Source organism: Humulus lupulus, chromosome X (genome assembly GCF_963169125.1).
Source record: "Humulus lupulus chromosome X, drHumLupu1.1, whole genome shotgun sequence".
NCBI classification, from domain to species: domain Eukaryota; kingdom Viridiplantae; phylum Streptophyta; class Magnoliopsida; order Rosales; family Cannabaceae; genus Humulus; species Humulus lupulus.
The window spans coordinates 204,668,285-204,681,905 of record NC_084802.1 but is presented as its reverse complement, the minus strand read 5'-3'; the positions used below and the strand labels follow the sequence as shown (position 1 = coordinate 204,681,905).

General features: G+C 40.3%; 2 long non-coding RNA genes across 2 annotated transcripts; both read right to left on the bottom strand.

Annotated features, from left to right (window-relative positions):
* Positions 1–307: 307 nt before the first annotated feature.
* On the bottom strand, positions 308–3,089 carry LOC133805405 (uncharacterized). The gene is made up of 2 exons (XR_009878953.1): positions 3,013–3,089; positions 308–522 (listed from the first exon to the last, which is right to left on the bottom strand). It is a non-coding gene; the product is annotated as an uncharacterized LOC133805405 (long non-coding RNA).
* An 8,974-nt stretch (positions 3,090–12,063) lies between these two features.
* Positions 12,064–13,066, bottom strand: LOC133805114 (uncharacterized). The gene is made up of 2 exons (XR_009878844.1): positions 12,696–13,066; positions 12,064–12,307 (listed from the first exon to the last, which is right to left on the bottom strand). It is a non-coding gene; the product is annotated as an uncharacterized LOC133805114 (long non-coding RNA).
* Positions 13,067–13,621: the final 555 nt, after the last annotated feature.

Here is a 13,621-nt window from a genome sequence, read left to right as displayed (position 1 = left end):
AAATGAAATTAAATGCACACAGTTACTACATACACGTATATATCCCATGATATTTGGGACTTAATAACAGATTACATCTGATCCCTTAAACATAGGGATTTTACAACAATAACACATGTTCACACACAGCTTGCGAGCTTAGACACTAGGCTCACACACCTTCGAGACTTCCGAGCTCGACACCTTGGTTCCCCTATGTTCCTAACGAGTAATGTTGTCGATATAATCCTCTCTGAGCCAACTGTAACGACCCGAATTTTCAAGACTCGATAATGCGGAAATATAAATGTTTTCATTTAACAAAATGTCTCAAAAACCCATAGAAAAAAAACTTTTTAAAAAGTCGTATGGCCATACTTAACATTTAGTTACAAACATGTTTTATAAAGATTAGAGTGAGCCTAGTTTAGGAAAATTACACAACATTTCCAAAAATAAAAAGGCTTCCCAAAAGGTCGGTCCACATGTACATTTGCAAGGAAGACTCCAGCGCTCACTGCTCTGCCTTGCCCTTGCACTTACCTACAACATGAAATAACTAGGTAAGCGAAAACGCTTAGTAAGATCAACTTTCAAACAAAGCAGATAGAGAAATAGGGATCCGGACCCATCCGGACCCTACACAATCAATTTCAAGAACGCTAAAGCGTCCTGGCAAACTTATGGTCATGCCTGATAACCAAGGATAAGTTAATTCATTTCTAGATAAAAATCTTGCACTCAGAAAAATCCCAGAACAAGCAGATATATTATATCACAAATATATCTTACCAACAATTATATCCCTGCACTCAGAAAATCCCAGAGCAAGCAGATATATTATATCACAACATAATTCGAGACCAACGCTCGACAATTTCCAACAATTCATGCGTAACGCGTCCTCCAACATAATTGCTAATCTATAAAAGAGAATCGAGTCCCCACACTAAGATCTAGCCAATAAATATTCTCATCAAGGGTAACTATCGTGTTACCTAGGGCATCTCTACTTATTCACGAGTGTAATCCAATTTACACGGTTTTACGGAGACTTCTATGTTAATCAGTGGTGCTGGTGAGCAGTTGCCCCTAGGGTGTTCAGCCTCACTCAATCTTGGCAACCCCTAGTATCTCTAGGCACTCTCACTGAATGGCCAATATTCACGGCTGCTATCCGGGAATAACTTATCAGAGCACTTGCTCGGATTCTAACCGTCCAATGATTAAGTAAGCATGAGGGCCCCTAGGTCCCATTTATCTTGGCGCCCCTAGGTTTAACCAGCTTATCCTCATCTCATGGCCACTCGTCGCGGTAATGAACCGGACATAAATAAAATCAAGCAGTGTGACGGGGATCAACCGTCTAGGATATGACGGACTTCTACCGTTCATATTTTCTAATTCAGCACTCACTAGACTAATGTCTCTAAGCAACTTTCTATGACAGCCTATATATATGCATGTATCCCTATACTAACATACAAGACAATAATCATTTCATGTTGCAGCCATACAATATAAGTTGACTTACTTGGAGTCCTTAGCGCTCAGCAGGTTTTCACCCTCCAACGTTGAGTTCAGTTATGCTTAGCTAATACTGTAGTTATCCATACAGTATACTCGGATTAATTATGGCACTCATAATTCATTATTATTATTTTGGGCAGTTTGGTCATTTTAATAAAAGTCATTTGTAAGGATTTATAATCCTTATTTGGTTTTCAACCTATTAAGGAAAGTCATACAAAATATTCGAGACTAAACCCTAAGTCTCGGGGAGACCTATCCTAAGGTCTCGATACCTAGGCTCGGGTATCACAATGGTATTTCCCCACAACCCGCTAAAAATCTTATTCTTTCAAGGTATCGCTATTAACCCGCACTTTCGACTAGTCGGTTAAAATATGTAAGATTTTAGCCGGTATTATATCCAGAAAATACAAATAAATTCCTTAATTATTTTTAAAGAAAATAAACTCTTTAAATTTTCCTTTTATTTTTCTTAAGGTTTTAATATCTAAAAACCGTTTTAAGAAAATTGCCTAATTTGTCTTAATTAGGAAAACCGTTATAAATTTCTCATCTTGACTAATTAATTTTCCAAAAGCAATTAATCAATTTTTACTTACTAGAAAAATAATTCATTTAAACTCAAAGGGGTAATTTTAGTGAAAATATGATTTCAAGACTTACCAATTTATATATTGAAATAAGCAAAATTTTACTTTTTACCTTATGTTCCAAAATCTCATTTTTACACTAAGTGTGAAAAACCTATTTTTCACATTTTTAACTACATACTTCGTTAGTTCATAACTTGAAATTTACTTACCCAATTGTTACCAAAATTTCCCAATTCCATTTTTGTTATGCCATTTAGGTCTTTGTAAAATCTTAGGTCAAAATGAGCATTTTTGATTGGTGAAATCATTTTCCAACAATGAGGTAAAAATGACCTTATTTTCAAGTCCTTATTTTTCCCAAACTTTGACAGTTAATAACTTTCAAACCGTTCAATATTTTCTTACCAAATTTTACAGTGGAATAATAGGTTATGCCAGTAATATGTCCACAAAATTTTAGAAAAAACTGGGTTCATTTTCCCTATACAGTGGCTGTCCAAACTTGGTTCCGAAAATAAGAATACGAAAAAACAGTTTTTTACCTAAACTTTGAAATAGCATAACTTACTCATTTCTAAACATTTTTTTGTGTTTCAAAAGCTCAATTTTATGTACTCAATATCAACAACATCACAGTACAATTAAATTTTACAAAACCAATATACAGTGGCTGCTTGACCCCTTGGAAGTCACAGCTCAAAACATGTTTTGTTTTAGGGTATCCTACAAAACCCTTGGGGGTTTTGGTTCCCATTTTCAAAAATCAATACACATGCATCATAAAAATTATTAAACAACTACCATAACCTTATTACATCACCAACAAGAAACTTTAAGCATTAGATATACAAAATAATGCTTAAAACTAAAAACCCTACAATAAAATCATCAAAAGTAAACTTTTTACCTCTTTGGTGTTCTTGCTTAAGGTTTGGACCTTCCTATTAGCTTTGGCTCCTCCAAAACCTTTCAAAAACCCTAACCAACTTCCCCCAACAACATAGTTAATTAGCTATTTGAAACTCTAAGCTTAAAACTTTACAAAAGCCTAGATTAGTGAAGGTTTACCTTAGGGAAAATACTTCCTAGACCAAGACTTAGCCTCCAAGTTTTCCTTGGTGTTCTTGAGGTTGAATATTGAGAGAACACTTTGAATGGTCTAAAAAATCAGATGAGTGAATGAGAGAGGGTGGTGTGGTCGGTTGGGGAGGGATGGAAGAGCTATATACTATCTAATTTATCTCAAAAACACTCAAGTGTTTTCCTCCCATTTGCCCACTTGACTTCTTAATTAAATGGGATTTAAATTTTATAAAAATTTGGGTTCACACCACTCTAAAACACCACATGGCCGGCCACCCTTTGCCATATATGATCATTTCATTTTTTTTTAATTTTTTTTTAATAAAGGTTTCATAAGAAGAAAAGTCCAAATTGGCTTTTGACACCTTTTTTCACTCTTATTAAGTTTTAATCACCAAACTTAATATTAATTAATTAAATTAAATGTCTCTCACATTTAATTTAATTAATCACATAGTAAAATTTAACCTAAGATCCATTCATGGAATAAAATTCCCCATTTCGGTAAAATTAGGCATTTAACACAAAATGCCCTAAAATTTCCATTTTCTTTTAGGTTTATTATTTTTGACCAAACTTTAACTTTTATGAATGTATTTTATGCCCAAAATATAATTGCCATGATTTTTCATTTTATTTTCCGAGATTTTTACCCGATCAGGGTTTCTATGTCGGTCCAGGACCGAAATTCTTATCTTGACTTTTAAAATCACAAAATTCATATTTTGGCTAGCAATAACTAATGGAATACTTACAAACAAAATATAATATTATTTAAAATAATATTCTTAACCCGAGGGAAAAATCCCGACCCGAGTCGTTTAAAGGTACCCAAAAACGTAGGACGTTACAATAGCTTACAACGCTCGAGCTCGAACTGTCTTGCCTGATGGTAGGAACTGAATCAGGAGATTTTTACAAGTGTTGAGCTATTTCCATCGTGAGCTTCGAGCCTAACTTATGACATAGGAACACCTCTAAAAATACGTAGTTTCCAAGCTCACTAATTTTGATGTTGTCACATTTACTGCTCAGCGAGATTGTCTTTGACTTTCTCATTAATGTTGATTACATGACGACTATGTTGATTTCGAGCTTACACCTTACGAGCCTGAATTTCGAGATCAAGATTTCCACTTTCGAAATCAGGGTGTAACATTTTGGCCCCTCAAAAGTATCAATTCGAATCCTATGAGAAGGAAACTTTTGAACTGCCACCTTCGAAAATCGGGCCACCTACTGCACTCGAGTGTCGACATGCGTCAGCCACGGATTGCTCAAACAAAGTACTTGAGAGTACATTTCCAACACGTCCACGTCTTTTCGCATTCAGATTTTTGCTGCCATTGTCACGTTTGACCCCCATCCATCAGATCACACTCAAGATCAAACTAAAGGCCTAGATATAGTCGACCCTTGACATCCCATGGGGTCATATATATGAGATCTCTCTCCTCCTTCATCATCTTCATTTTACATTCCAATTTTCAGAGAAAAAGAAAAAACCAGAGTTGTAAACTCTCATTTCCTTTTTGCATGTTCTCCAAACCGAAGAGACATAACAACCTTGGCATTTTCGACTCCGTGAGAGCTTTCTTGCAACCGCTCCTACAGTCATCAATCTCACTGATCCGCCAGCCACCGTGTGTAAGTTTCTTGTTCTTTTATCTCTTCATGCATTTTTACGTTCTTCATCCCCATATAAATGCATGTTGTAATTGGTAGTTTTAGTCACACTTCATCCCCATATGAATGCATACTTTTGATTCAAAGTATTTGACAACATAGTTCTAAAACCCAGATTTAGTGCAAGAAAATACGAACATAAGGGTTTTTTTTTTCTTTTCAGATTATAGGTAGTGTATCGTGTAAGCCAAGAAATGGGGGTTCTGAATTAGGGTTTTTAATTGCATAAATCCCAAAATTATCACCTTTTTGGGTAACCTTCAACTTTATCCCTGAAAATCCGAGATTCCTAAAATGAATCCAAACTTTCCCACTCTCGCGTTAAGTATACGCTCGAAGTCCGAACCTTACAATAGTTCGGGGGATTATCTTCGAATTCGATATGTCATTTCGAGACCTCGGTCTCGATTGAGCTTACTCCATGATCTCAGGCTTTCAAGCTCAAATCACCAAAATTATACTCTGATTTCTTGTATACCTGGCCCTCACCCTTTCATTTCTTGCTAGATGTCGCAGAACTCTGAGAATCGGTGGGGGTCAGTGCTCACAATTCCTTATTCTCCATCAACTCCCAGTACAGAGTCTCCCTTCACTCAGAACTAGCGAATGATACGCGAACACCACGTGAGGTGCAAACAAGAGGACATTAGAGCCCATTTACGACGTCAGATTGATGAGATCGAGGAAAGAAAAAGGAAAAAACTCCGAGTCGCGATTTATCCAGATCCAGACCCCGAGATCAGACCTATCCCACTTGATCCCAAACTCAAAGTCACCATTGCTTACGATCCTGGTGATCTTTCCTTTTCGCTGATGGAGGACCCTTTAGATCGCCCCTATACTTCTCAAGCTGCAACCATTCATACCTCCAGGGAAGAATTCTTCGAGGCTGAGCAGTATTGGAGCTCAGTCACTTCAACGGGCCAAATTTCTAACATTCTAGTTCGCCACAACCTAAAGCTCTGCAGCACGTTGATGTGTCGACCTGCAACTCCGAACGAGCGGAGCTGCTATGCCCTGGGTGGTGGCAAACCCGATAGCAAGATTAAGCTCGTAGCCTAGAGTCGCGAGCATATGAAGGTAAGGGCCCTACTTCCCCTGAAATATTTTTTTAAGGATTTTTTGGACTTTGTTGGGCTCGCCCCATTCCAACGCCATACCAATTATTATAGGGTTCTATTCGCCTTCAAGTCCCTATACCATGAGCTGAAGTGGGTAGGACCCTCACCTCAAGAGATCCTATATCTATTTTGTCTGAAGAGCAACCCCTCTCAAGCTTGGGGAGGAGATGGCTTCTACTATTTGTCAAGCTACCCAAAGGAGAAGAGGATCTTCGAGATATGCCGAACCATCCTCCAAACTTCAAACTGGCCTTCTTCTAGATGGACGACCTCGCTCCTTCAAAATTCTACTCATTCCAATGAATTCGTAAGTACTCATACATATTCCTTTTCTTGCTCGATTAATGACTAAGCTCGAAATAATAACACATCCATTTCTTCAGCCAACTATCACCGTCCCATACCCACAGAGTCAATGGTGGAGCATAAGACAGCTCTGCTCCAAAATCTGTATGGTCGACGATCCCTGTCTTATCTTCTCCATGAAGAACGGCTTCGAGCCTGTGGTTTCTTGGAGCAAGATCAGTCGATGGACGACAATGCCTACCGGAAATAATTCAAGTGGGAGCATGTGCCACTTCCCACAAAAGAGCTCCCCTCGAGACGGAGTTTGTCGAGCTCGCGGGCCCGTCCCTCTATGGCTCGCCGTCACGAAAAAACCCACCTCGGGAAATGAAGCCCAAGACGAGGCCTCGAGCTCGGGTGGTGGAGGTAAAGTAATACTTAGCTCGGCCATGTGGTCTCCTTCTATGCTTAATCACAAACCCGACACCCTGATCGTATTCCCGTATTCCAGAGATAACTTTCATGTTTGGTCCTGGGTAGATCATAGGGTACATAGGTTCGATAGTTGGTTAGGCAAATTCCAAACTATGTATAGTTTAAACGAAGTTTGGGATGGGGTCACTGTTCAATATGGGACCAATGAATATAGAGAACTTTCGAGGATATCCCCCACATATAGGGAAGGGACTCCCCCAGCATCCTCTGAAGATAGAGGGATTACTTGGTCACTGAGCACAAGCTTGGGGGAGAGTACTAGTTAGGTTTCTTTTGACTTCAGCCTTGTTTCTTTTTTTGTAGTTTAGGCTCGATCACTAATGTGTAAATTTTGTATGTGCAGGCAACATGGAGTCTAATTTAGAAAATGTACTCAACCATCGCTCGACAGCCAAGCAGAGCAAACGCCTGAGGGCGTCGCAAAGAGTGGGGAACCCTTCCAAAATTTTGAAGAAATCCGAGGCAACACCTCCTGTCTCAGACAATCATGGCTCGAGCCTATTCGCTGATCCAAACCCCGATGTCAGAGTATCCACCGAGATCTCGCTTCCCCCACCTCCTCCTACAATCAAAACTTCTCAACAGACTGCTCCAGCTTCAAAGAAGAAGGTTCCCACACGGGAACGCTTGTTGTCAATTTTGACCCATGCCCCTGAGTATGTGATCGACAACGTTGCGGGGACACACGGAGCCAGTCTGGTCTCGGATGTACTATCCCGAGTTGGGAAAAGTTTCAACAACCTTGGCGCCCCTCGATGGCAGTTTCTCACATCCTGCCGAGACAACAACACTCTTTGGGACAAGGGCAGTGAGCTCCTCACCTCAGTAAGTCCTTTTACTTTGTCATGTTGCTCATTCGTACGTACTCTGTATGTTTACTAACCCATTTTTGTTTATGTACAGGCTTTTACCGCATTTGCTCAGCTTAATTAAAAACTGAACAACGAAGTTCACTCGAGCCTGCCCTATGCTCAGGAGGCGAAGAACCTCCAGATAATGCTCGCAGATGAGCTTAAGGCTGCGAATTTGACAATGTCTGAGCTCGAGTCAAAGCTGGAGGCTAAGGATTCTGAAATCAAGGAGAGAGACTCCAGAATCAAGGAGCTTGAAGAGCTAAATGCCAAGCTCGAGGAGGAGAAGAAAGCCACCTTTGAGATAATCGACGGTGAGAAGGCTCGCCTCCTCGAGGAGTTTATGTAAAAGAAGGATCATGCTGTCGACATGGCCATGTACCGTATCTGGGCCAACAACGCTGATCTCGACACAAGCTTTCTAGAAAACCTCGAAGATGAATTCCTTAAGAGGTGGAAAGCTCAACTCGACAAGGAGGATGCCATGGATGAGGTAGAGGAGGCAGCGGAGAAGTCTGGTGCTGTTGACGGGGATGTGCTCGCTTCATAGAAGCGAGGTCATGGGTTGTGTCCCATAAATATTTTTGTAACACATTTATATTTTTTCCCTTGGGGAAAAGACAATACATAGCTTGTTTTAGGGCTATTTTATTTTTATTTAAACAGTAATTTTAATCTTTATGCACGCAATTTTTTAGCTTGGAAACTTTTATGCATTTGATTTTACATTTAGCTTTTACTTTAATATTTTTGCTTTACATTTCTGGGTCAAAATATTTCAAGAATTTCATACTAAAGGTTTGCTTTTATGTTCGTTTATTCATGCAAACACACTTGTTGGATTTAAGCTTAAGTTTCAATGCATTCATGCACAGTTTACTCGATATATCCATGTTCGACCTCATTATTGTCAAGGTCAGAATTTACTCTTACCATGCACTCGAAAGTACTTATATGGCATGTAACCTTAGTAGTTTAGTTATATTTTGCTCCTCTAGTCACTTTTTCTCATCCTCGAGTAGCTCCTCAAGGTTGTGAGGTCGAAACTAATTTTTACAAAATTTTCCAGCCTCGGACTCGACTTAATTCGAAGTAGGTTTATTTACATTCCAACTTTTTGTTGATTAGTTTTAGCTGGTTTGTTCCAAACTTATTTAGCTCGCGTGCTATATTACTAATCCTTACACTTATAACTTTTATAGTCTGGTTTTGACCAGACTATCTAAGCTCGTGAATCTGGTTATATCCAGATAGCTTTAGCTCGCGTGTTTGGTTATTAATCCATACAGTTATAACTTTTATAGTCTTCTTATGACCAGATTATCTTAGCTCGCGAATCTGGTTATATCCAGGTAGCTTTAGCTCGCGTATACACTTATAACTTTTATGTCAGGTTAATGATCGAGACATTATTAATTTACGTGTATACTTAAAACTTTTTATGTCGGGTTAATGGTCCAGACATTTTTATTTTATGTTATTTATTTTTTCAAACTTATGGTATGATTGTATACCACTGATGCTCCCTTAATATCCTATGAGTGTGACCATAGGTTATTGAATTAAGAGAGTTTGCAAAAAAATACAACAGAAAATAAAGAAAATAACTTTTTAAGCAAAGTTTAACATTTTATTAGCAAAAGGTCTGAAAAATAAACAAGCTTGGTTACAACAAAACACCCTTCCTACATAATTGGTAATAAGGTCGTAGATGTTCACCATTCCAAGCTCGCGGCACCAACTCTTTGTTTAGTCTCGCCAATTTATACACCCCAGGCCAGATTGTAGACTCGATCTGGTAAGGTCCTTCCCAGTTAGGTCTGAGTACTCCAGCAGATGGGTCTCATGTAGCCAAAAATACACATCTTAACACCAAATCTCCCAATCCGAATTTTCTATCTCAAACACTCTTGTTGAAATATCTAGTAGCTTGTTGCTAGTATCCAGCATTTTTCAATTGAGCTTCATCTCGTCTTTCTTCAATGAGGTCTAGACTTTCTTCAAGCTGGGATTGGTTTGAGGCCTGATTGTAGGCATGACTCCGTATTGTAGGTATTTCTACTTCAATTGGCAACATGGCCTTGCATCCATATGCTAGGGAGAAAGGAGTATGTCCTGTTGAAGTTCGAGTTATGGTTCGATAAGCCCACAAAACCTGAAGTAACTCCTCGGGCCACCTTCCTTTTGCCTCCTCCAACATTTTCTTTATGGATCTTTTTAGGGTTTGGTTGACTGCTTCCAACTGGGCCATTTGATTGGGGATGAGCAATGGGGGAGAAGTTTTTTATTATCCCATTCTTCTCCCAGAAATGGGTAAACGGGTCACTGTCGAACTGGGTATCATTGTCCGATACTATCTTCTTGGGCATCCCATATCGGCAGATGATATTCTTGACCACAAAGTCTAATTTTTTTTTTTGAGGTAATAGTGGACAGGGGTTCGGCCTCGGTCCATTTTGTGAAATAATCGACAGCAACCGCAACATTCTTCACTCTGCCTTTGCCTGTTGGTAGCGATCCTATAAGGTCGATTCCCCACACCGCAAATGGCCATGGGGAGGTCAACATGGTGAGTTCAGTAGGTGGAGCTCGCAAAATTGAGGCAAAGCGCTGGCACTTATCACATCTTTTAACATGTTCGAACGCATCCACCTTGAATGTGGGCCAGAAATATCCTTGTCTTATCACCTTTTCAGATAGACTATGCCCCCTAGTGTGTTCTCCACAAAATCCTTCATGAATTTCTTCCATAATTTTCTTTGCCTTGGGTGGAGTTACACATCGGAGTAATGGCATAGAATACCTTCTTCGATACAACCTTTCTTCCATAATAGTGTACCTCGGGATCTGATACATCAGTTTCCGAGCTTCCTTCTATTCTGGTCGGAGAATTCTAGTTTCGAGGTAATCGACAATTGGGGTCATTCAAGTAGGTTGAGAGTCGATCATGCATACGTCTTTTTCGTCGGGCTCGTTGATATTGGGAGTCGATAGAAATTCTACTGGGACCACGTTCAACGTATCGGCCTCGCTGGTGGTAGCAAGCCTGGCCAACGCATCTGCATTCGAATTTTGTTCTCAGGGAACTTGTTCAATAGCTTAGAATTTGAACTGTTCGAGCGCAGCTTTGGCTTTCTCTAATTACGTAGCCATTTTTACGCCACGAGCCTGATATTCCCTCAAAACTTGGTTGACCACCAGCTGTGAGTCACTATAGCAATGTATAGCCTTTGCTTTGAGTTCCTTGGCTATTTGAAGTCCTATTAGTAATGCTTCATATTCAGCCTCGTTATTCGATGCCTCGAAGTTGAACCTTATGGCTGAGTGGAATTGATTTCTTGATGGGGTGATTAGTATAATGCCTGCCCCCGATCCATGTTCGTTGGAGGATCCGTCGACGTAAAGTTTCCACAGCTCGCGGGCTGGGGTTACAACTTCATCGTTAGATACTCCAATACACTCGACAATGAAATCCGCCAGGGCCTGTCCCTTGATGGTCGTTCTCGAGTGATATGTAATCTCGAATTGTCTGAGTTCAACAACCCACTTTAACAATCTTCCAGAGGCTTCTGTTTTAGACAAAACTTGTCGTAGTGGCTGGTCAATTAGCACATGAATAGGGTGTGCTTGGAAATAAGGACGGAATTTTCGAGATGAGTGGATCAGGCTGAGAGCCAGTTTTTCCATTGATGGGTATCTCGATTCTGCCCCCAGTAACCTTTTGCTGACATAGTACACTAGTTTTTGTACCTTCTTTTCTTTTCTTCTCGAACGAGCACGACACTAATGGCATGCTCGGTTGTAGCGAGGTATAAGTACAAGATTTCTTCCGTGGTAGGTTTCGACAAGATTGGTGGTTCAGCGAGGTGCTTCTTTAGGTTTTGGAACGCAAGCTCGCATTCCTCCGACCACTCAAATTTTGTGCCCCTCTTAAAAGGTTGAAAAAGGGAAGACAACGGTCTGTAGATTTCGAAATAAACCTACCTAGTGCCGCCATCCATCTAGTTAAGCTCTGGACATCCTTATGCTTTTAAGGTGAGGGCATATCAATCAATGCCTGGATCTTGTCTGGATTAGCCTCTATTCCTTGTGCATTTACTATAAAGCCTAGAAACTTTCCCGAAGACACTCCAAAAGAGCACATTTGTGGGTTAAGTTTCATGTTATACTTTCGAAGCACAGTAAAGGATTCGGCAAGATCATCCACATGGTTATTGTTATGTTTGGATTTGACAAGCATGTTGTCAACATAAACTTCCATGTTATTCCCTATTTGTTCGAAAAAAATCTTGTTCACCAGCCTTTGTGTAACGCCCTGGATAGCCAAGACCGTTACACTGTGTGTTTATAATGTGCCAAACTTGCTAATCAAGTATTTAAAGTAAAAGCGTGTTACTCAAATAGTAGAGGAACTAAGGTTAAAAGAGTTTTGGTCTCAAAAGATACATTTTCATTACTAAACATTGTTTATGTACAAGGGATCCCAAAAATGACAGTTTAAAAGTCATTTACAAAAGTTACAAAGTCTATATACATCAACAGCCATACTAAGGCAAAATGAGTGGTTAGGTAATCTCCGTCCTGACACACTCCTCGACCGTGGTGATCGAACGGCTGGCTATGTACATTTCACCTCGGAGCTCTCCACCTCAGGCCTGGTCCAGCTTGCCCTTACCCTTACCTACACCACGAAGCACCCGTGAGCCAAGGCCCAGCAAGAACATATATCAATAATAGAGCATGCACATTTAGCTGTCAAGTCAATCTCACTTATAACATCTCATAAACTCAAGCATATCAATAGTCAAGTATTTCATATACAGAGCATTTCAACTCATATAACACAATGCACAGGTGATAACCAGGGCTAGCGCTCACAAGCTGCTCCCTCTGTTATCCTTTCGTTTCTGGCTCCCAGTGGCCAATTCGCGTCCCATGCGCTAAATTCATGAACGGTACTCTTAGACCGCTTACACGTGTCCCTTGGCATAATACCAACGATGACACAAAACAATTCTCGGGAGCACTTAGTCCCATCACAATCATACATTCGGGTGCAGTGTTCTTACCTTTCAATTCGCTGGTTTCCGATATCACGTAGCCACAAGCACGGTCCTCTATCCCGAGCTTCTCCAAAGTCCTAATCAAACACAAATATAATATTCCTTGTCATTAACCAATCCAAGACTACCTTCCCGGTACCTAATCCACACTCTCGGAACCCCCAAAACCCTAGAACAACATCCCGGAGACATCCCCCGAACCCCCGGAGCAAAGGTCAAAAATTGCAAAATATCACTCCCTGAAATTTGCCTTGTGCCGCGGCACCACATTCCTTGTGCCGCGGCACCCACCTCCAGAGACCCCTAGGCCGCGGCAAGCAAAAGCCGTGCCGCGGCACACCATCGCAGACCCAGATTTCTGGGTTTTCCTTCGCATTTTCCCGAGCTCCAACCTCACCAATTCACCCCAAACTCTATCCTAAGTCCCAAAACCAACTCTACACCCCTAACAAACCTCACAACAACCCAAAGACATCATGCCTAAGCTCACTCACACCTTCAATCCTAAGATTCACTCTTGAATTCCCACTTGACAACTCAAACCAGAAAAGTTATGCACAGCTTGAATTCAAGCACAACCCACACTTCAAACTCCCTAAACCTTAACAAAACAAATCTAATAAACATACAGAGACCTTACCTTAAGTGATAGGTTCAACCTCCAGCTCTTGACCTTCTTCCCCCTTGGTTTCCAAATTCTGAAATTACATAAAACCAGCCACCAACTTATCTCAATTCACCTTCCTTAACTAAAATTCAGACTTAAAACTTAGATATAGCATAATCAAAATCTTACCTCTGAGTTTTCTTGGCCTAAACTTGGTTGATAACATCAGACATCCCTTGATTCTCCTTCCAAGAGTCTAGATTTCTGCTTCTCCTTTCTATCTCCTTTTTGTTCTAATTCTAGGTTTCCACCATTCAGCATAAAC